General features: G+C 34.8%; 1 protein-coding gene across 2 annotated transcripts in view; it reads right to left on the reverse strand.

The window, feature by feature from the left end:
* Nucleotides 1-19,678, reverse strand: part of gng7 (guanine nucleotide binding protein (G protein), gamma 7) — a 42,067-nt gene extending 22,389 nt beyond the window's left edge. For both annotated transcript variants that reach the window (XM_067362167.1, XM_067362165.1), the window contains exons 1-2: nucleotides 19,270-19,678; nucleotides 14,011-14,072 (exon numbers count right to left, since the gene is read on the reverse strand). The gene's annotated coding sequence lies outside the window, so the exon portion shown is untranslated. The remainder of the gene's footprint in view (nucleotides 1-14,010; nucleotides 14,073-19,269) is intronic.
* Between the last annotated feature and the right edge of the window lie 4,584 nt (nucleotides 19,679-24,262).

Below are 24,262 nucleotides of genomic sequence, written 5' to 3' on the forward strand. Positions count from 1 at the left end.
AAAATTTGATGTTCATCTGCTTACCCCCAGGGCATCCAAGATGTAGAGGACTTTTTTTCTTCAGTCGAACACAAATTATGATTTTTAACTGCAACCGCTGCCGTCTGTCAGTCAAATAATAGCAGTGATTGGGAACTTGAACAATAAGAGTCGAAAAAACTTCCATAGACAAATCCAAATCAAACCCTGCGGCTCGTGACGGCACATTGATGTCCTAAGACACGAAACGATCGGTTTGTGCGAGAAACCGAACAGTATTTATATCATTTTTTACCTCTAATACACCACTATGTCCAACTCCGTTCAGCTTCCGGTTAGTGAGGTCTGATCGTGCTCTGACAACGGAAGTAATGTCTGACACTCATTGAAGTATATGGGCGAGACATCACTTCCGTCTTCAGAACGCGTTTTTTGACCTCACTAACAGGAAGCTGAACGAAGTTGGACATAGTGGTGTATTAGAGGTAAAAATTATATAAATAATGTTCGGTTTCTCGCACAAACCGATAGTTTCGTGTCTTAGGACATTAATGTTTCGTCACGAGCCGCAGGTTTTAATTTTGATTTGTCTAAGCAAGTTTTATTTACTGTTATAGTTGAAGTTCCCATCTACTGCTATTATTTGACTGACAGACATCAACGGTTGCAGTTAAAATTCATAATTTGCATTCGACTGAAGAAAAAAAGTCACCTACATCTTGGATGCACTGGGGGTAAGCAGATAAACATCAAATTTTCATTTTTGGGTGAACTATCCCTTTAAGGTTGAACCACTGTAGTCACATGAACTGTTTTAAATATGTCTTTAGTAGCTTTCTGGGCATCTGAAAGTGTTAATTATCTTGATGTCAATAGAGGCCTCACTGAGCCATCGGATTTTATCAAAAATATCTTGAACATTAACAAAGGTCTTACGGGTTTGGAACGACATAACGACATGAGTGATTAATGACAGAACTTTAATTTTTGGATGAACTAAACCTTTAATGTACAGTATGTAAATACATATTAATTTTGTTATTTAATTTTTTTTAAGATTTGGTTCAAGTGAGCGTTAGATGACAGCATATGTAATCTAAATGTTGTTAATGTTAACTATTAAAAATCGTTTTCAGTAGTTGAAATGAAAATAAAATTAAATGAAAATATTAGATGAAAAACTAAAACTTTAAAAACTTCAAAGAAATTTTTAAATGTTGCTTTGGCAACTAACTGAATTAAATAACTGAAATAAAAATTAATTAAATATATATAGAAATAAAAAAAATGAATAAAAATGACAAAAAGCACATAAAATTACTAAAACTAAAGTTAAAAAGAAAATGAAAAGCTACCATTAAAATATATATATATATATATATTTTAAATTGCACAACCTGGAATTAGGGCTGCACAACATTGGGGAGAAAAAAAGATAATGCAATATTTAGTTTTTCTGCGATACATATTGAGATATGAAAACAGTTTCACCAGAAGACTTGAATAGCTCTATTTAGAAAGAATTAATCATTCTAGAATGATTGAGGTTATTTTGTAGTAGGGAGTGAAACTGCATAGAACAAAAATTGCTTCAGACAGCATTCCTACATTGTTATAAAATAACAAATTGCAAAATATACAAATGAAATGAGATTTTTTTTTTTATGTTTTTCAGGTAAGTCTAACAGTATTCTGGTACAGTAATTGAATAATCAAATGTAAAATAACTACATAGACTTCACTGTATAAATTAAATATAATTGTACTACAAAAGTGATTTTCTCTTTGCATTTTGTTGTTTGATTAACAAATGACACAGACAGTCTGCTGTCACTTTAAGAGCTAATGCACAGATCCAATAAAATGAAGAGAATTCGGAATTCGGTGTTCAAAGAGTTCCGAAGAGAGTTCTTTTTTGCATCTTTGTGCACTCGAATGGCTTAAAATTGCTTGAATGTTTAAACTGAAAGAACCTAAAACACGTATAAATGATAAACTTTCTCTTTATGATGATTAACCCGAGAATCACATGCGTTTCAAACCGTGGTGCCTCGTCCGTACGGGTCACAGATCAACTACGATCCCTATACTTGACATTGTGGATGCAGCCCTTCTTGCATTCATCCCAACCTTCGCCCCTGTGCAGAACCCCTGCAAAGCCATAGTGTAATTTATGACTATGCAAACTGTCCAAGGCTACAAGTAAGGCCAGTTTCATCTTTGATCCAGAGTCTTGCATTCTTTCTTGGAAACCCTTCCTTTTTCTCTTTAATCAGATATTACAACTGCAGGAAGTGACAGCGTGTTGTTCTGCAGCACCACAGAGCTTGTCTATCTCTCCAAACAGGACATTAGATGACCTTTGTGACGACCTCTGTGACATCTTACAAGTGCCAAAGTTCTGCTGACACCATCCCCCGCTGACTGCTGCACTGCTTTACTTGAATCTGCACTCCATGACGCACATTACACGCATCTCCGACGAGCTCTATATATACAAACAAGAGACACATTAGCATGGTTCAACACACGGTTCAGCTAATGATCTCCACTCCTTCTTCAAATATAAATACAGACCTCTTCAATGACTATGACATGGACAACAAACTAATAATCTCTTAGTGCTTTATTGCAGTTTGACCCACTCTGTGCACTGAAAAGCTGCAATGAAGCCACTCAAGGAAAGCATTCTCCTTTTGTAAACAAACACTGGTGATTTGTGTTTTTAAGTACAGATGATGACTTACATAATTGATGTGTTACATAATTTACAAACAGTTCAGGCCAATCCAATGCCAGTAGAACCCACAAACCATAAATGAACAGAACAAACGGAGGGTCTTAATATGCATTTTTTAAGATTACATTTTTTATATATATATAGGGATGTGAATTGATAATAAAACAGAACAAATAAGTCCCATGGTTTTATGTGCACCAGTGAACTATGTTTCCATTACCCTGCTTTTATGTGCATTTTGCATCTGAAACAAGTGTTGAAAATGTAAAAAAAAGAAGAAAAAAAACCTTAATTCACAAAAAAGTTCTTACGTTTGCTTGAGGTGGTTTTTGACGTTAATGCAAATAATAGGAGATGAAAACGCATTTGTCGAATAAATTCTGACCTAGCGAACATTAAACTCGCATGACTAATCGGCTGTTTCCGCTGATGGTGTTTTATTTAATGATGGTTACTAGGTTACCAATACCACCGTCATCCCCTCGAACAATTTGATGGAAAAGCAACTAATTTGCATTTGTTTGTTTTTCTTTTTTGCGAACTTTGAAAAGATTTGCTTCACGTTTGGATGGAAACTCACTCTTTTCCCACCATTGGCAAAATTTTTCATTCATTTATGACACAATGCTCCCCCGCCATTGACAAAAAAAATTGTGTTTTCACTGCTATACGGTAGGGGGCGCTATTACGCATCTTCTGAAAGAGTACAGAATCTTCAGATCAAAACACAAGCGAAGCAGCAGCAGAAACAAGCAAAAGAATCATTGCTTATGCACAAGTAAAATAATGTGATCATAAAACATTAAACAGCATATAAATTAAAACCAATTTGATCATCATGAATTCGATCCGCGAGAATAAAATGTTTTTTTTTATTTGTTTGTTTGTTGGCTTCAAAGCAGAGGCTCTGTTCTTTCTTTTGACATATCGTATGTTCAGATATTTATACAACAAAATAATCTGGGGGCCATAAAATATTTATGAAAATCAAAAATGCTGGTGCCACTTTAAAAAAAAAAAAAAGTGCTGACAGGGAAAAAGTTAACTAAACTAAAACTATTCAACATTGTTTTCATTATTTCATTAATTGAAATTTAGCTGAAAAAAAATCTATATTAGATGAAAACCAAATAAAAATGATAAATGTTGTTTATTATAATTATATCTTACACACACACACACATATATATATATATATATATATATATATATATATATATATATATATATATATATATATATATATATATATATATATATATATATATATATATATATATATATATATATATATATATATATATATATATATATATATATATATATATATATATATATATATATATATGTATATATATATATGTATATATATATATATATATATATATATATATATATATATATATATATATATATATATATATATATATATATATATATATATATATATATATATATATATATATATATATATATATATATATATATATATATATATACACACACACACAAAAAAAAATATGTATATATATATTTTTTTTTTTTTGTGTGTGTGTGTGTATATATATATATATATATATATATATATATATATATATATATATATATATATATATATATATATACATACACATACATCTCATAGTTGAAGTTTAAGTACTCAAATTACTAAAACTGAAATAAAAAATATATCTAATAACTAATATATAATAGTAATAACTAACATTAATAAAATGACAAGCATATTGCAAAATTACTAAAACATAAACTAAAATTAAAAATGAAAACTGCTAATTCAAAACATTAATAAAATACTATAATAGTATATAAATAATACTAAAGTAACACTGATGTGCACAGATTATGCAAATATTGATATATAATCTACACATTGAATGCTAAAATTATTGTACAATCAATATAAAGGAAGAATAATATCCATAATATTTGGTGTCTTCTAAATGTTACTGATGCTTATGGCGACTCCAGTCCAACAAATCACAACAAAAATAGTGGTGGACTTTTTCTATTGAGTTAGCAGTTTACAGCATCCATCTCTTGCGTATATACACAGACCAACAAATAGTGCAGTTCCCTTTCCAGAGTAACTGATTTATCTGTCATGTAGTGGAGTCACAAAATGATTGAAATGCCTTCCCTTAGGTAGAACAAGTTATTATTGTACCAGAGACGTTTCCTAACTGAAGCACATGGAATCAATTGCACATGACTTGTAATGGAGACAAATCTTGATAATTACTACAGCAGGAATGGAGGCAGCTTTAATAAAGTGACCATTCACTAATGCCACACAGTTTTATAAATGGTGACCAAGAGGGAGACAGGGAATGAGACGGAATGTTTAGAGTCGGTCTACGGTCGCTCTCTGCGTCTGTCGCCACCTAAAACAGCAGGGCATTAGGGAGATATACGGCAGGCCGTTTCACACCTCTGCCGTGAAACTGCGTAAAGCAGGCGGTTCACATGCATGGCAGAGGATTTCTGACCTGGTCTCCATTGGACTCCTGCTGAGAAGGGCTGTTGCAGATATCAGCTGCACAGGTGTCAAATCTCACTCCTGCTTTCCCAAACAAGCCACCCTCAATGCAAAGAGTGTAACTGACTTCTCTAACACATGCATCCGCCTGTTTGAATAGAACACAGGGAACCAGGACTGTTTACATGCAAAGGACCAATGTGGAAAGGCTGCTAGGATGATCCAATTAGGTATGTTATCAGGACAGGTGACTAGGTGTGAAGTATTTTTGTTGTTGTTGCAGTGAAATGAAGGCAGTACTGTTCCTGTAACTGTTTAAACACATTAAATCATGCATGCAACACATTTCCTTGAGCTGAAGCAGGTAAACGAATGAGAAACATTCTTTGAGCTTCTTCCTCAAGGAAGGAAAGGCCTGGTCAAGTGCCAACAATGCTGTTGTTTTTTCTCTTAAATGCATGATACTGACCTATTCTATCTTAAATGTCATGTTCTTTCTCTTGCATCGATCAAATTGCACAATTAACTATAAAAATAATGATAATTTGATAGTACTGATTAATAGATAAAACAGCAATGAAATAATGCAGAAATAAATTAAATGTATAGCATCATACATGTTTTATTATAAAGAATTCTTTAAATTTAAATTTAAATATTTGAATTATAAATTAAATGAACTGAATTACTAATAAATTAAAATTATTAAAAATTACTAAAATATTTGAATATTATAATATTTTATATTTTTTAATCAATTCTACAAATTGAAATTAAAAGGCACAATATGTAATTTTTCACCACTAGAGGTCGCTTATTCAAAAAGCCGTAGCTTGATGACGCCTTGATTTTGCAGAATCATGGGAGGTGTTGTCTTCACGTTTACAGCCGGTGGAAAAGAATTCAACGGGACTTCATATTCATGGATGAGCTAATGTATTAAATTTATTAACATTACTGTAGCATACTAAGCAGGGTGTGGCTGAAATCCGCCAGAGCGGAACAAGGCCGCTGGAGCAATTGCAAATGAGAGACAAGCGCAACACACGGCTCAAGAGCTTTTATTATGCCGCAGACGAGTGCTTTCGCTTCTTCCAGTCAAGCGTATGTGAGGTAACGCAGCTCTGTTTATCATATTAGATACATTTGTGTGTTGAAAGTTGTTATAATGCTGCTCTGTGCGTTCGCTCGGCAGCTGCTATGAGACACTTGTTGCACATTGCAGTAATATAGATCAATATTAGGCATGGTAAAACATAAATCAAGAAAACAAGATTTAAACAGTAAGACTACATGTGTTGAGCAATATAACATGATTCGTTTTCTGTCGATGAATGCATCCAAACAGTTGCTCGCCTGTCTAATAAAACACTTCATATATTAAAGCGTCTTTGGTGTTTCCATGGTTTCTACAAGATAAAACCAGAAATCGATGGTAACGCGGATACGACGTCATTGATAAGCAATGCACAGACACAGTCCGTGTCCTGCTTATTTCTCTGGATTTAGACATTCTTGGAAACATTTGGGATAAAGTACACAAGTCAACAAAATATATAACACTGTTCTAGTGATTTTTAGATATTTCACTCAAAAAATCCTACATATTGTGCCTTTAATAATCAAGAACATAATATTAAGGAGAAAAAAATATATATCATAATCAGCCCCAGATCAAACTTAAAACTGTTTCTTTTTTTTCTCTTGAGCAATTATGTATGAGTGTTAAACCTTTGGCCCTACATGGTTTGCAGGAATGGACTCAGTGTTGGGAAGCCACACCTCTTCCCTCAAATCTTCCACATAGTGAGGACGTTCACAGAGCGTGGAAATGCCCTTAAATTAGGTCAACGCTCCTGGAGATTAACCTACTTGCTTAAGCATGAGAGGAAAACTGTATTTATCACCTCACCAACATATCTGCCAAGCCTTTAAAAGTGCTGAAGAGAAAAGGAGTATGATTAGTAATTTCATATGAGAGTTTGTTGTTTCAAGTGTTTGGCTGTATGACTGAAAAGTGTGTTGGTGGCAAAACACCCAGGTGTCAGCTGCAGCACCCCGTACCCGTGATTGTGCTCTGTCTAGTCAAAGGAAGGGTCAACTTGTGTCAGACTTGGGTCAAAGTTCAGTCTTGGACCCTGTTTACACCTGGTATTAAGATGTGGTTTGGTCGATCCGATCACAAGTAGATGAGGGAGACATGTTCCCGTTTACACCTGGTGTTTTAATCCATCTCTTTTGTCCACTTTCGACCACTTCTGTCCTGATTTCTTAACTCTATGCAGCCTGATACAATAATGAAGAAGAAAACATAACAGCTAATATCCCTTTCAGTTAATTTGCTACACTAGCAATGGTAGGCCGAGCCAAGCAAATTGCATTGTGGGATACAGTATTGTAAGGGTTGTATGCACATTTTGGCATGTATTATATAATCCAGGCACTCTATGCATACAGAAACAGTATGCATACTGCAGAACGAGTTATAATACGGCATGCAATTCTGAACATCCCCCACATCTGTAACATGCAGCCATGATGCAAAACAGTTCCGAATTCACAAGAAAAGTGAAACACTAACAAACAGCCTGTGTTCCTATGTTTGGATATCAGCTGACTTACGCATTATACAGCTGGCTTACTCGGAAAGGTAAGAGATAGCAACATGAATGCTTATGAACTTTGAGTTCAGTGATGCTGCAGAAGCTTTACATAAAGGATTAGAAGGCAGGACAAGACACCAGGCAAGACGTTTAGAACACTGATTACGCTATCAAATCAGCTGGTGCATGGATAGAAAAAGAATAAACACAGTTTGTTATGTTTCTAATGTAATCATCAACTTAGAACATATAATACACCTCCTGAACAATTCCTTTCAGTGTGCAAACCAAATAAACTGGCTGAGCTTTAGGTTTACAAGAAATAATTATTAAAATTCCAGTAAGATGAACATTACAAATGGGAACAGCATTCCTGCAGCTCTTCAGTAGTTCACTGGAACTTAAAGCTATTCAAACAATGTGTATTTCCTCTAAGCTGAAGTGTAGTACAGACATGGATGAAAACTTTCATGCAAATGTGTTTGGCAATGCAAACAGAGCCCAGGGCAAGTGATGACGGAAATATTCGATTATTTGCTTTAACGCTTTATTGAAATACTAGCATACTGCTTACTATACATTCTGCGTTTTTACAGATTCCAACAATAAATGTTTTATAATAATCATATAACAACTAATATATTATATATATTTGATATTCAATATTAATAGTAATTATATGCAACGTGATCTCATGAGAATACGTGTGTATTTTTACGTGAAGTGTGGTTCTACCACACGTACATTTACTAACGTTTTCATACACACAAAAACGTACAACATTGACGTATTTATAGCACTAAAGCGTACAAATACTTACGTATTAGCAGCTTAAAAAACGTAAAACATCTAACGTAAAGTGTGAATGTATATGAATTACCATGTATTAATATTAAAATCGTGGCTTTAATGATTCAAATATGTTGTGTTCAATTGTCATTAACGTTACATAATGTTAAACGAGACTACACTTTGAAACCTTAAAATGAATAACATTTCTATAATCGTTTTGTAATATTTTGCTGTGCGATTTTTTTCCTATGCAGTGACTGACAATACAACCATAAGATACACCAAAGCACAACATAAATTAACAAATCACACCCATTTTATTTGTTTGCTGTACTCCATATCTTTAGAATCCATATGTGTGCGAGGAACAGATTCAAATTCAGCCCTTTATTTGTCGATCTTCACCTTCATTCTCAGCAACAGCGACCGTCACAGTCAAAGCCCGCGCACGTTATGATTCAAATTTAAAAAATAGCGCCAGTGCGCCTGCGCCACCCTCGAGAAGCGTTACGACATGGTTTACGGCACTGATATCGAACGCTCATTGGTTCTCACCTGCTTCGTCGCAGATTGCGATATGCCGTGTTTCAGTGGATTGACATTTGAAATGAGTGCGCGCTTTCACGGAGAGAAGACAGATTCATAATTTCACAGATTAATAAATTATATTCTGCTCTGTACCCTATAAAAACTATTACGTTACAGCCAGAGAGGACTGCGACTGGAACTCATCATCATTTTAACTTTTGGTACCACTTTTGACATTTGCAAAAAATAAATGATTGTGATTAACGTTACGCTTGTTTGTCTGTTTTTCATTTATTAACAGTATGTAGTTTTAAGAAATTGTTATGGGTAGGTTTAGGGGTAGGTGTAGGATAAGTGGCTCAAAATATCGTTTTAATGTCATATTTTTACTAAAATTGTCATTTTCCTACACATTTCTGTCCATTATGATTTATTCTTTTAACATTATGTATAAAATGGGTAGGTTTAGGTTCGGGGTGGGGTGGGGTTTAGGGATATTACATTCATCTAAAAATGTTAAAAAGGGAACATTTATATATATTTTATACATATATTTTTATGACATGAAAGATTCGTAAATATTTTACGTTTTATTCGCAGTAAAAACGTAAGTATGTTTACGTTTTGGTGCCATAATTACGTCAGTATTTGTACATTTTAAAACCATTCAAAACGTACAAATATGTACGTTTTGTGTCTTTTAAAGTTACGTATCAATAACTACGTATTAACAATGAGACCAGGCTGTTATATGAATTAACAACATTCAGAAAGTTAAGAAAAATTAATATAATCTTCAGAATTTAGTTAATGCATGTTAATATTAATGAGTAATGTGTTTATGTCTATAACTGATACCAGTTACTCTGAAACAAGTTGATGAAATGGAGAGAATAAAGTTTTTATTTGCATTTCTTTCAAAATATAATAATTAAAAATGTTATTGGTATTGGCAGATATCACTGTGAATAATCACCTATTGGTATTTGTGGAGAATGATAGATAGATAGATAGATAGATAGATAGATAGATAGATAGATAGATAGATAGATAGATAGATAGATAGATAGATAGATAGATAGATAGATAGATAGATAGATAGATAGATAGATAGATAGATAGATAGATAGATAGATAGATGAAGTTGAAGTACTGAAATGGCTAATGACTAACTAATATATAATAGTAATAATAAAAATGACAAGCATATTGCAAAATTACTAAAACAATAAAACAAATTAAAAGGAAAACTGCTAATTTAAAACATTAAAAAAATACAACAACAGTATATAAATAATACTAAAATACTAATGTGCACAGATTATGCAAATATATTTACACACTGAATGCCAAATTATTATTATGAAGCTTGTTATTTTTTGAATAGTGATGTTGGCTCTGTGACAAATACATTATGCTCCTTAAAAAGTCTCTGCTAAATGCATAAAAGTAACCTAAACGTAATAAAATAACAGAAAGTACACGATTATTAATGCAACTATGAGATCTCTGCAAAGGTGCATATCAATGTATTTTGCCTACTAAAACAGCACTAAATAAAACACTCTATAGGAGGAGGAGTGATGGAGGTGGTAGTGCGCAAGTAGTCTATGCGCAATGCACTGAACCCCCAGCTGCGATGCATGAGCCAGAGTGGGCCGCTCACCCCCCCCTCCGCACATGTAGGTGAGAGTGGGAGACTGATCTATATGCTGGGGAGTATGTGAGCGCAGCGCAGGGAGGGAGTGCATCAGCAACCGTTACTCACATTCCTCTTTCAACGACCAAAAATGAAAGCGAGTAAAGAGCGGCAGGAATGCGGCCAACTGTCGAGCTGAATAGGGATTTCTGAATGCCAAGGAGATTGTGAAGAGGCATTGGTGAAAATAACAACAGACTCCTAATGCTACCGAGTCCAAATCACTCTTTATTTTTAGATAAGCTGTTATGAGTGCTCGCGTCTCCTGCGCTTGGCATGCCACTCTTTGTCTTAGTTGCAAACATATTATATAGCACGCTATTAAACCTGCTACATAACCCTGCCATGTGGGGCTCCGGGGATGTGATATAAGCTGTTACAAGGCAAGTGCAATCCCAAGAGATCCACAACCGGCTGTTTATGCAACAACTACCGGCACCTGTCATGTACCTGAGGAATATAAAATGAAGTGCGTGTCGGTTAGTCAACATTTTTCATCCACTCTGCTGCAAACGGAGAGAAAAGGCCGAGGTGCTGACTCATATTTTGAAAGCTCACTACAAAAATAGCAGAGTCATCATGACCCAGCACTTTTGAAGTGTTTCTCTCGCCAAGCCTTTCATAACACGTTCAGCTCTTTCACAACACAGACACAGTAAAGGACTTAAGTGTGGGGTATTCACCACACTTCATCTGTTGATTAACAACCTTGCCAAACACCACAACATCTATCACATGTTCTGTAGCTATTTTCAGCACTGCACTTTCTGATATTTTGAGCATTCAAAATTGAATTGAATTTACTGCATGTATTATTTGAGCAAATTATGTCACATGCTAGCAGGGTTACATATGGAGTTATCCAAAATCTCAATGTTTAGTCTGAAAGTTGCATGCATGACTTGAGGCTTGACGGTCTATAAGTCACTGACAGGCGTCTAGTCACCGTATGGCAAAAACAGAAATACCACAGTCCCCACGGTATATTTCCTGTCTGCCTAAAAAAAAAATCATCTCTAGATAAAACCAGACACCGTGTTTGTGTGAAATTCAGACTGATGTCTCGGAAGGTGTTTTCCCTGAAGCATGTTTTTCCAAACAGGACCCCATACTTTCCCCCCACAGTCTGTGAGTCAGTCAGCTGACGCAAGACAGCAGGAATCTGGTCAGGGGTTTTGTCCCGTCTAGACCGAGCAGAATGTAACTAGAGATGGAAAACACAGTGGAAAACAAACGCAGAGCCTCAGCAGTGAAGCCCTATACTGCCACTCTGTGGTGTAGTTTATGTGTGGCACACTTCACCTTGACTACTGTTTTTAAGATTTTAAGATGAACATATTCTAAAAAAAACTGTGAATTTACAACTGCAAATTTACTGTGGACATAATTTTATATATGCACAGTGAGGTTTAAAAGTTTGCGACACTGGTGACAATGCTTTTATTTTTATTTTAAATATATATATATTATATATATTATATATATAAATCCAATACAATTTTTTCTTTAAGCATAACAATTTGAGTGAAAAGTTGAATTGAAAAATTAACTTGAATTTTCAGGCTCAACACTGCAAGCATTTCACTCACATTTGCGACTAAAATAGATGTGTGCGAACTGTACAATGTAGGAGTATGTGTGCAAAAAAAAAAAAGTAGTTCATTAAAAAGTCAGTTTTATCAAATTTAATGTCATAAAAACTCTTAAATGTCTTTACATGGCATAACAAAAGTTTTAATATGATTATTGGTGATGATTTAATTCAATAAATATGAGTGCTGAATGTTCAAATTTAAAAACATGGCTGTCACACGTTCGAGGTTTCAGAGCAGTTCGCACTCAGTGATACCACACATTTATGCTTATGATTTACTGTAAATGAATTATGACAGTGTTTAATTTATAGTACTGTAATATGTTTTAGATGAATGTAAGCATAGATAAGCAAAAGTAGATGCCACATTCAACCACTAATTGTCTCCTCATATCTCTTTATTAAGTAATGTTTTTTAATATATATATATTAATTTCTTCCCTGAAGTTATTTGTGTGTAAATTTTTCAAAATGCGCCTTGGGGAAAAGTACGAATCAAGCCCTGATTTGATATGTCCCTTTTGCTTTCATTGTATTTTATATGTTTCTTTAAAATTGTCAAGTTTTCTAAATCAAAAAAAAAAAAAGAAAAAGAAAGAAAAAAAAAAAATGTTTACTTTCATTAGATTTTGAATCTCATTAGTTTTTCAAGGGGGTCTCAGACTTTAGTATTACACTTTATGAACACAGGAACCCGTATTTTGAAATGTTTTGGGTGACAACGTTTGAATTTTTAAAATTACAAAGTAGGTGATATTTCTGTAGGCCATGACCTTTAAAAACACACAACTGACTGAGACACTCTTCCTCAGAAATTCAATACAGCACTCCTGTAACTATCTTGCATTTAATCCAAACCAAAAACAGTCATCTTTTGAAACTCCTGACTAAGTGTCACACTCATGGAGTGGAATCAAGTATACACATCTGAACCGTTACATTTACATGCAACCAAATAATCTATTTATAATCAGATTGACGGCTCAATCAGACTGAAAAGCCTTCATGAAAACACCTTAATCTGCCTTTTCCATTATTAGTACATCACTGTTGTGTAAACATTCCCTGACTCTACAAACAAAATCTTAGCTATACATACAAAAAAATGCAGTTGAAATATGGTTAACGTAATGCAAGCAAAAAAATTATTGCAGCTCTTTTTTTAATTGTTTAAAAAAAAAACACAAAAAAAAAACATACATACATACATAAAGACCAAATTCCTATCAAATGTGCAAACAACATGTCAATTACAAACAACATGCAATTTAGAAGTATGTACACATGAACTGTCTATATATCAGCACAATGAGGCCTCGTCTATCTCTATAGTTAAGTTAAGCTGAACTGTGGACTGGGTGGTTGCTATGGACACAGCTCATTGTAGGCTGCAGAGAGTATATGCATGAATCAGTTGAATATTGTTACACTGACACCCCCGTGTGGTCAAAAGTGGTCAAGCTGCATCAGATAACCTGTAGGCCTATTTATTAAATTCCCTGTCAACTAAGTACAAACATAACCTGTATCTGCATTCTTAATTAGATCAATACAACTTGTATTTAGACTTTGTCTTACCTGGATGATGGAGAGGCTGTAGACTAAAACTGGCTCAGGGAGATGCAGGTAAGTTTGCTTGTCTAGAAAACACAAACACAATACACATATCATTATTAGAACAAGAAAACACTCTTGTAACATGTTATTTACCTATTTGACCGTCTATTTGAGGGGTCCCTAGTACATATTCTTATTCTGTAATAAAATTGTGTTTGATCTGTGAATAAAAGCAAGTACTGCTTAAACTGATATAATTTAAAGAAAAAATGACAAATATAAGGAAAAAAATAAATAAAATATTATATATATATATATATATATATATGATAAAATAAACATAAAAAGTATATATATTATGTATATGATAAAATAAACAAAAAAGTATATATATATATATATATATATTTTATATATATATATATATTTTTTTTTTTTTCTTTTGTTATATTTGTCATTATATATATATATATATTAGTGCTGTCAATTGATTAAAAAATGTATTAATCGCACATTTTTCTGTAAATTGCACCTAACATTAAAGTTTTTAATATATTTTTATATTGTAATAATTTCAGAATTAATGTAGAAACAACAAGTATATTTTAAATATTTGATCTACCAGGTAGGAAATTAGAAGTTGAATAAAGGTTTATTAGGCTGCTGTCACTTTAAGACCTGAAGCACATGCACGGATCTCACACACTTAGAAAACTGGAAGTAAAATAAAAGGATTCATAATGAATTATGTCATGTAAATTATGTATAAACCTTAGATAAACGATTTAATAATCAATTAAAAATTAATTTATACCTGTATTATATTACGCTGTACGCCGAAGACAAGCGGTTTGTAAAATGAATGAATGGATTATTCATCTGCGGGCGCCATCTTCTGCCGAGACACGGGAATGCATTCGGCGTGTGACTCTCACAGTGCATTATGGGTATTCTCTAGCCATTGAGCGTACATCAGTGGTTATTGCGGTGCATTGTGCGACTGAATGAGCGCACTCGATAATGTCCACTAAGTTTCAGAAACCACTAATAATAGTCAAATAGTGCCCTGTTTAAGGGTATGGGGCGATTTCAGACACAGGGTAAGACTTTATTGAACTCAATAAGTGTCAATCAGTGTCCTGATGCACGACCACTAACATAATTCATATAATACAGATTAGGTCAGAATTAGCATTATTGCAATCTTAATCTACTTTTAGTAGCTATGCAGAATTAATCTGCCCACCACCATCTGTGATGTTTTTATCCCTCTTTAATCATGACACAGAAACATGCTCAGACAGGCTTTATCCAGGCGAGTGTAAACAGAATGTAAATTCTACCCAATTTTCACATGGGTAACAGACTGTGGACTGGTACACCTTATACACAGTATCATAACTGTGACAACTTTTTCTTTATAATCCTCTTCTTTTTTTGGCAATTATTATTGCCAATTGTTGACTTAAATTATATCACTATGGCATTATGACCAAAAAATAAACATTTCAAAATAAATCAATTCTATAAATATGCAATTCTGCATTAAAAATAGAATAACCCAACATATTTACAGTCTAATCATAAATGGCCGCACTTTCATCATACAGTTTCAAAGTTGTACACGAGATGGTGAAATAATGTGCGTTACAGCTATAACCATTACTCATGTTGTCAAAACAAACATTTCCAACCAGGCAAACCAGAGTAGAAAGAGAGCGATGTGAGGCGGCAAAATCAAAACCTATGAATAATTAATCTCATCTCATTCAGTGGAGCTCTGAGTATGATCCTAGCCAAGCAACACAAAGTGGCTGGACATTTCACTACCCATCTGTTGTAACTGTACACAGAAAATGCATGTACTGTGTAAAAGAAATGTATGTTTTAATTAGGGTTCCTATGGAATAAGTGAGCGAGCTGGTTCTGTAATTAGTGCACAGGAGCAGGTCCAGCTGTAATTATGTTCGCATCCCTGGAAGACTTCACACTGGAAAAATATGGGTCGCTTCAAGCCATCTGATTAGCTTGAGCTAATTGATTTGAAAAACTTTGTATGTTTGGTAATACCATTAATATACACACACTACACAATTTGTTCTGATAATGTGCAGAATGTGTGTGAAATACATTATCAGATGCTTTATCAGATCAAATAACCGTTCTTTTACAACGTATGAGTTCTGGAACAAAACCAATATGGGCATGTGCCTTTATATTGTTATGTTTTGTACATACAAAAGAGGGGGAGGTGGTACTTGCACCTGCACTAGACAATGTGACGCATAACAGACCTGAAATACATTTAGCATCTGTCAGGAGAGTATATAGCACACAGCATTAGATACATTGATAAGACATGGCAAACTGGACTTTGTAGTGAATCTAACCAGGCCCAGTGCACTGTGTTCTAGCACACTGTGAATTCTGTGGCTCAGTATGGTAATGTTGCCAAAATCATGATAACGGCTCACCGTGAGGTCACTTTCTATAATAGGCAAACAGGAGCGATATATCAGCTCTATAAATGTAATACATTCCATTGACCAGAGCAAAGCAAATACTTTATCTGCTGAATCTACTTGCTCTTTCTGTTACTAGTTATTTAAACCCACTCAGAGGTTTCCCTATAAAGGAGAACTATGAAATCAAAAAAGAAACTTCTTGACATGCAGCATAAAATGCACATTATTATACAGTGGAGAAGTGTTGAATATAAAATCATATTTTTCATTAGCTAAAAGCACAAACTCAAAGGGGTATAGTAAAGTATTTCTAGATTGCCATGCTGTATTGTTGTATTAGGGTCATTGACGAATAAGGTTTTTAAAAGTGTAAAAACAACAATGGAGGTATAATTAATTTAGTTTTATTAAGTGTTAACAATGAGATTATGTGGTTTTTATAAATCAATCAACACTGCTTTTGTCATTTTTTTTACAAGATTTGACACAAAATAACCAAAATTTCGAATTTTCAAACACTGCTTACAGGATGATCTCTAGCTAGCAAAAGGACAATCAAACATTTTATACATTTTTTAAAATATTACCACATTTTCCATGTTTTATAGCGGTTGTACCGAATGACCTGATGTTTCGGGACATGCGTATGAGAGTGAAAACATTTTTCAAATTTAGTTACTTTGTTTCATGACCATGTGGTCCTTTGCAGGTGTCTGAATGATGTCACATCCTGTCACATGATACTGACTGCATGACTTGATCCAATTTATATTGGTTACTCCGAATGACATCAATGAAATTCATTTTTCCGGACATTCTTTCTCATAACAAAGCAACGACTTCTACACATAATTTTAATACCATTTTGCACTATGTTGCTATATGATGTTATAAAATCATGCCAGAATAAAAAAATATATAAATTTATTAAATTTTAAGATATTTTAATCACAATAATGAAATGGCTGTATTGACCTTTGGGTGGTTAAACCGAATGACCTTTTGACACTTCAAAACCTTTAAAATACCTTTATATGTAGCAAAATATAATTAAAAACCTTTTAGATTCAATAAAAGAGATCAAGTTGAACTACCTTACATACTTTGAATGTCATATCTTTGTTTTTTATTATTATTAATGCCTTTGGACAACAAAATGACCCGTCACGTCACTGAACCATTAACGAAAAACTTTAATTCTAGAATCAAATGTATGTGTGTGTATATATGCATGTATGTATATTATATATATATATATATATATATATATATATATATATATATATATATATATATATATATATATATATATATATAATTAAAGTTAAAGTAATTAAAGAAAACTGCCATATAGATATTTTCAATATTATCTCATAATTTGGCAGCAGGTATATTAGGCTGCTGTCACTTTAAGACCTGACGCACAGATCCATTATACTGTTAAACATGCGTTTTCTTTTGCAACTGTTTACATTCACTTAAAAAATAACTGACAGCGTTTACGTGAATACTCACCAAGACCAGCATTTTGACATTATTTTGTGTGTATTTGACTATTTAAGCGCAATAAGCAGTGAAAAAGAACTCAATTTAGTACTTAGAGTCGGCTTTATGTGTGCCCACTTTAGGTGTGAGCACAAAATTATGCGCAATCCCACGCCGAAATTCAAGCTCTGTAACACCAACAATATTCATCCGGAGCAAATGTGTGTCAACTCGCTGTCGGAAAGATGAGAGAGCGAGAAAGTGCAGCTAGTATCATGTATCTATTCAGCGGAAAATGGTTAGCATATTGAAAGCTTTTCAGTTATTTCAGTATCGATATGTATTGAAAACTAGTAATAACCATACTATGCAACTGAATCATATTTGGCATATGCACATTCACGGTGATAGTCTTGCCAAAGGAGGATGGGCTCTCCCAGCTGAGTCTGGTTCTTCTCAAGGTCCAACCTCCCCGTTCATCTAAACATCTTATGGAGGTTTTGTTCCCTTGCCACAGTGGGATGTTCACTATTCTGATATTCTGTACACCTACTAAGAAAACGCACATGCCTATTAAATCATGCACAACCTTATAAGTGAACTACAGCAAGAAAATAAGGAAAAGCAGGCCTGTGGAGCTGTTATTGGTGCTGCTCGGCTGTTTTTGAGTGCATTCAGCCAATATTTTATCATGACATCGCCACAATAAATCAGCCAAAAGCGATGCAGAAGTGCAAGCAGTTGCAGATCTACCATAACGCACAGTATTTTGCTCCTGAGCTCTGTTGCTGTTGGTAGGCCTTGCTCACACTGATGGAAAGACAATGCGGGCATTTTGACAAACGGTACACTATGTACGCCTCCCTGACTAGAGCTCTGAAGACTCCATCAAACGTTATACACAGTACACAAGCCTATAATGACCCGGCGCTGCAAATATCTGCCACAGAATTAGATCATTTGTAAGGCGTAAAGGTGTTGACAGGAGGCGCAGGAAAGCTTTTTCTCGCTTTAGTTTGAGCCAGAGCGCAAAGCTTGATTCACGCAAACACCCAAATGCCAACCGCACGTTTTTTTTTAAAGCAGACATATAAAATGTAACAGTCTACTAAATGTTACTGATACGAAGCCCACTCCCCACCCCAGCGAACAACGCTCAGAAAACGCAAGCGGTTTCGGATTCGTGACACCGGTGGAGTGGAGCGCCGCGCGCCCTGCCTAACGCAAACGCATTGAAAAATACGGGCGTTTCGGCAAAGCAAACGGATGCTCGATTACAAACATAAAGGAAGGAAGGAAGGAAGAAAATAAGAGCTTGTTGTACACTCACCTCGTCTACAGTGATTGTGGAGGTAATTTAAAGGGCCAGGTTCGCGCAGATTGTTACCCCCCCTACCAAACAAACACCACCCCCTCCGTGCACCAGTGTCCACCCAGTCAGTCCCCCCACCACTGGTGACAGCGTTCTCGCACACAAACTTGCTTTTCTCTCCTGGGAAAAAGCTGAGTCGGTTCTGAGTCAAATAAGGCGGCTCTTCGTTATAATCGAAAACCAATCAGTTTCGCCCTCTCCACCCTCATCGAGTGCCAACGGGTTTGGTTGCGTCCGTCGGTGAACTGTTTCGCTGCTCGATGGGGTTGTTCGGGTTTTGAGCAGCCGAGCGGTTTAAGAAGTACACTTTACACAGCGGTTCATCGACCCAGTCTTCATTAGCCAACACATTTGGGCGCACCGAACTCGAGCCCGTCTTGCACCGCAGAATGCAGTAACGCCTACTGGCCCAAGAGGGCGCTAGTGCACAAAGTCTGTTCACACATGGAGGAAGAGCGACAACAGGAAAACAAAATATATTCAATAATCTTCTTCTCAGATCTGAAACCAGTTATATATGTTATGCTTACTGACTTTTTTTTAAGATTATTACCAATTTACTTAAGATATCTCCTACACTGATCTTTTTTCTTTGATATTTTCTTTCTGATATTTCCTTCCTGTGTTGTAGAGCCACTTTCAATTTTGTCCTCAAAAAAATTATAATAACACTCCTTTCTTTATGTCACTATAGTACTTGGTTGTTGTTGTTTTAATGCTAGTAAGTAACTGCTGCTAGTATCTTTTTTAATTTCACTAGTAAGCCTAACTATTGATATATATCAACTAACATTAACTAACATATAGTAGCAATACTATTAGACTACAAAATGTTTTTCCAAAAGTATAGCATCTATTTTGTAAGACATTTTAAGTTTTTGAACAGCTTAGCTGTTAGCTAAGCCACACTCTAAAAACTGTTGGGTTGAAAATGGACAAATTTGGGTTGTATTAACCAAGCAATTGGGTTAAATGTTCACCAAACCTGCTGGGTAGTTTATTTAAAGGGTTAGTTCACCCAAAAATTAAAAATAATGTCATTTATTACTCACCCTCAAGCTGTTCCACACCCGTAAGACCTTCATTAATCTTCAGGACACAAATTGAGACATTTTAGTTGAAATCCGATGGCTCCAGGGAGCAATGACATTTCCTCTCTCAAGATCCATTAATGTACTAAAAACATATTTAAATCAGTTCATGTGAGTACAGTGGTTCAATATTAATATTATAAAGCGACGGGAATATTTTTGGTGCACCAAAAAACAAAATAAAGACTTATATAGTGATGGCGGATTTCAAAACACTGTTTCAGGAAGCTTCAGAGGGTTATGAATCAGTGTGTCGAATCAGCTGTTCGGAGCGGCAAAGTCACGTGACTTCAGCAGTTTGACGGTTTGACACGCGATCCGAATCATGATTCGACACAAGATTCATAACGCTCCGAAGCTTCATGAAGCAGTGTTTTGAAATCGGCCATCACTAAATAAGTTGTTATTTGGGGTTTTTTTGGCGCACCAAAATATTCTCGTCACTTTATAATATTAATATTGAACCACTGCACTCACATGAACTGATTTAAATATGTTTTTAGTACATTAATGGATCTTGAGGGAGGAAAGTTTATTGCTCCCTATGCAGACCTCACAGAGCCATCGGATTTCAACTAAAATATCTCAATTTGTTTTCTGAAGATTAACAAAGGTCTTTCGAGTGTGGAACAGCATGAGGGTGAGTAATAAATGACATTATTTTCATTTTTGAGTGAACTAACCCTTTAACTTAACTATTATTTAAAAATGACTGTATTGCATGCTTCAAATGAACCCAAAGTATGTTGGAAATTAACATTTAATAATACATATTTAATAAATGAACATTTATTAAATTGCTTCTTAATAAATGTTCACCTTTTGATAATTATTGTTGCCTCTAGTAATTATGTGTCTGATTTTTAATTTCCAACCTATTTTGAGTTCATTTTATGACTGCCAGTAATTTTTAAACCATAGTTGGGTTAAATAAAACTGCCCAGCAGCAAACATTTAACCCAATCGTTGGGTTTGTCCATTTTCAACCCAACTTGGGTTGTTTTTAACCCATCATTTTCTAGAGTGCAGAATTTATTAATTAGATACTAGCAGTTCCTTACCAACTAGTCATTATTCCATTGCTAGAATTCAAAAAATGTTTGAATGTTCGTTGAATTCAATCTAGTTTTTTTAGTTGTTGCTGGTACCAATTTCCAATACTTGTAACTGTTTTAGAAATCATTTATTTCTACGTTTTTCACCATATACTAGTACTTTTGATTAGATACTTGAGAATTGAATACTCAGAATTGTTGCTATTGGAATAAGTAGCCTACTTTAGTAGGCCATCTTTGTAGTTAAATGATACTATAGAAGACGTTTAGTAACAAAAATAGATGCTAGCTAAAAAATTGCACTTGGTGGCAGTAAATAAAAAGTTAGTTCACCCAAAACTCATTTACTCACCCTCATTTTGTTCCAAACCTCTATGACTTTCTTCCGTGGAATAAAAGAAGATATTTTGAAGAAACCTTGTTAGTTGCCACTGACTAACCATTGTATGGACAGAAACACTGACGCATTTATCAAAACATGTTATTTCAAGTCATTCAGCTTTGGAATGATGTAAATGATGGGTGAACTATCCCTTTAAAATACTCCTCTCAATGCAGTTCCCTTGTGTATTGCTATTCCATTGGTATTATTGTTGCGTACACAACTGCAAATACAGGCTTCAGTGGGATGTGTTCTGCTTCTTCGAGTAAGCCCTAGGTATGTGTTTGATACTGTAGGTGGATCTGCACCTCCAGGCAAATTTGGCACTTGGCATCGGATCAGAGTGAGCCAGCCTTAAAGCCCTGCGGTTCTCATCTGAACTAGGCCTTTCAAAGCTTTAAAAATGCAGACTGGGCAGTTTAAGAGTAGACTGGTCCCCGTGGCAGTTAAAAAAGACATTATTATTTAGTGAGGCAGCTAATATAGTGTGGTGGATTGTTAATCTAACATAATACCTTTTTAAGCACAGAATATTGAAAGAGTGTCCAATGGGAGTTTACATTCACTGTCCGATAAACAGGAAGTCTTTCAGATTTGAAATCTGAAAAAAATATTTCAGGCCTTTTTAATTATGAAACACATAAAATCTGCCCCATGCATATCCATCCACTAGTTTTGTGCTAGTAAATGTTAATGATGTTTAGCTTTATCTGTTTGCTTTGAGACGCTCTACTGTTTTATTCAAGGACTGCGCAGACGATTTGTCTCTTCTTTCTGCTTCACTTCACAGCCTCCCTTAGGAGCCCCAGGATTCTCATTGTGCCTTTGGATTCTCAAAGGTCCCAAATGACTTGTGCTAACATTTGACTTGGCACAGCATAGTTGCTGTATTTTTATAGTGGGATGTATTAATAGTAAATAGGGATGGAAAATACTTTACTGCATTGGCGTTATGTCCTCTGGAACATGAAATTTTGCTGATGGCAGTATATTTTCTATATCATTTTCTCATGCTTTTAAGTCATGCAGTTCTCTCTCCTCTCTCTCAGATAGCAGCAGTCCATCTCACAGAAACTGCAATACTGCTGAGAAAGGAATGAGGCGATGCAGCTGTTGGGAGGCGGAGGGCAAATAGAGAGAGAGAGAAAAGAGAATGAAGCAGTGGATCACAGTCACAGGAGATTTGATTCATGCAGGTTCCCTGGCAGATATTTTTTCGTTCTGTGCTGCTGGTTTCATTCTCAAAACATATAGTGAAGTTCCTGATTCAACTTGCCATGTTTCTGCTCCCTCCTTGCAGGTTGCCTGCATGAGATACTGACACAGTCAGTAGATCATTCAAATCTTTGCAATTGGTAAGAAACTGACAACTCAGTTTACATTTTGCATTAGTGTAGGGTTTGCACCCAAAGCCCATATGCATACAGTATATGAGACAGTAATTGTTTGTTGCTTATGTGTTTTTCCCCCTTCATATTCTACATCAGATTGTCATGTACTATTAAAGCGTTAGTTCACCCAAAAAATGAAAATTTTGTCATTAATTACTCACCTCCATGTCATTCCATACCTGTAAGTCCTTTGTTCATCTTCAGAACACAAATTAAGATATTTTTGATGAAAACCGAGAGGTAGATGACTTGCCCATAGACAGCAATATAATCAACACTTTCAAGGTCCAGAAAGGTACATCATTAAAACGGTCGACGTGACTGCAGTGGTTCAACTTTAATGTTATGAAGCGACGAGAATACTTTTTGTCGGCAAAAACAAAAATAACGACTTTATTCAACAATATCTTCTTTTCTGTGTCATTCTCATATGCTGTTTACGTCCAGTGCTTCCAGGTTCTACGCCAGAACGCCGACTCATTATTGGCCGGCTCCACACGTATGCATCATGCTGCTCATGTGATCAGCCTCTGCCAATAATGAGTCTGACGGAGAATCTGGAAGCACTGAATGTACAGCGTATGAAAATGACACAGAAGATATTGTTGAATAAAGTCATTATTTTTGTTTTGTTTTTGAGCACAAAAAGTATTCTCGTCCCTTTATGAACCTTGAAAGTGGTGGTTAAATTGCTGTCTATGGAAGAGTCATATACCTCTCGAATTTTCATTTTTGGGTGAACTAACCCTTTAATTATTAAATGATAATCATTTTTTATTACCTTTTCCCTTGAAACAGTAAAGTAAGGAATATCTCTTAATGCTTCTGTAATTGAATTACAGTTACTTCTGATGTATTTGCATGAAATACTGTATAGGCTAACAATTCTATATAAAACAATAGTGGATTTAACATTGAAATTTAACATCTAATGTTAAAGATTATGTTATTAATGTAACCTTCTATCTTTAAATACTTTGGTCAGTTCAAGAATAATCTATACAGTTTTATATTATCTATTTAAAAGAATTA

The sequence above is a fragment of the Chanodichthys erythropterus genome, chromosome 16 (assembly GCF_024489055.1).
Source record: "Chanodichthys erythropterus isolate Z2021 chromosome 16, ASM2448905v1, whole genome shotgun sequence".
NCBI classification, from domain to species: domain Eukaryota; kingdom Metazoa; phylum Chordata; class Actinopteri; order Cypriniformes; family Xenocyprididae; genus Chanodichthys; species Chanodichthys erythropterus.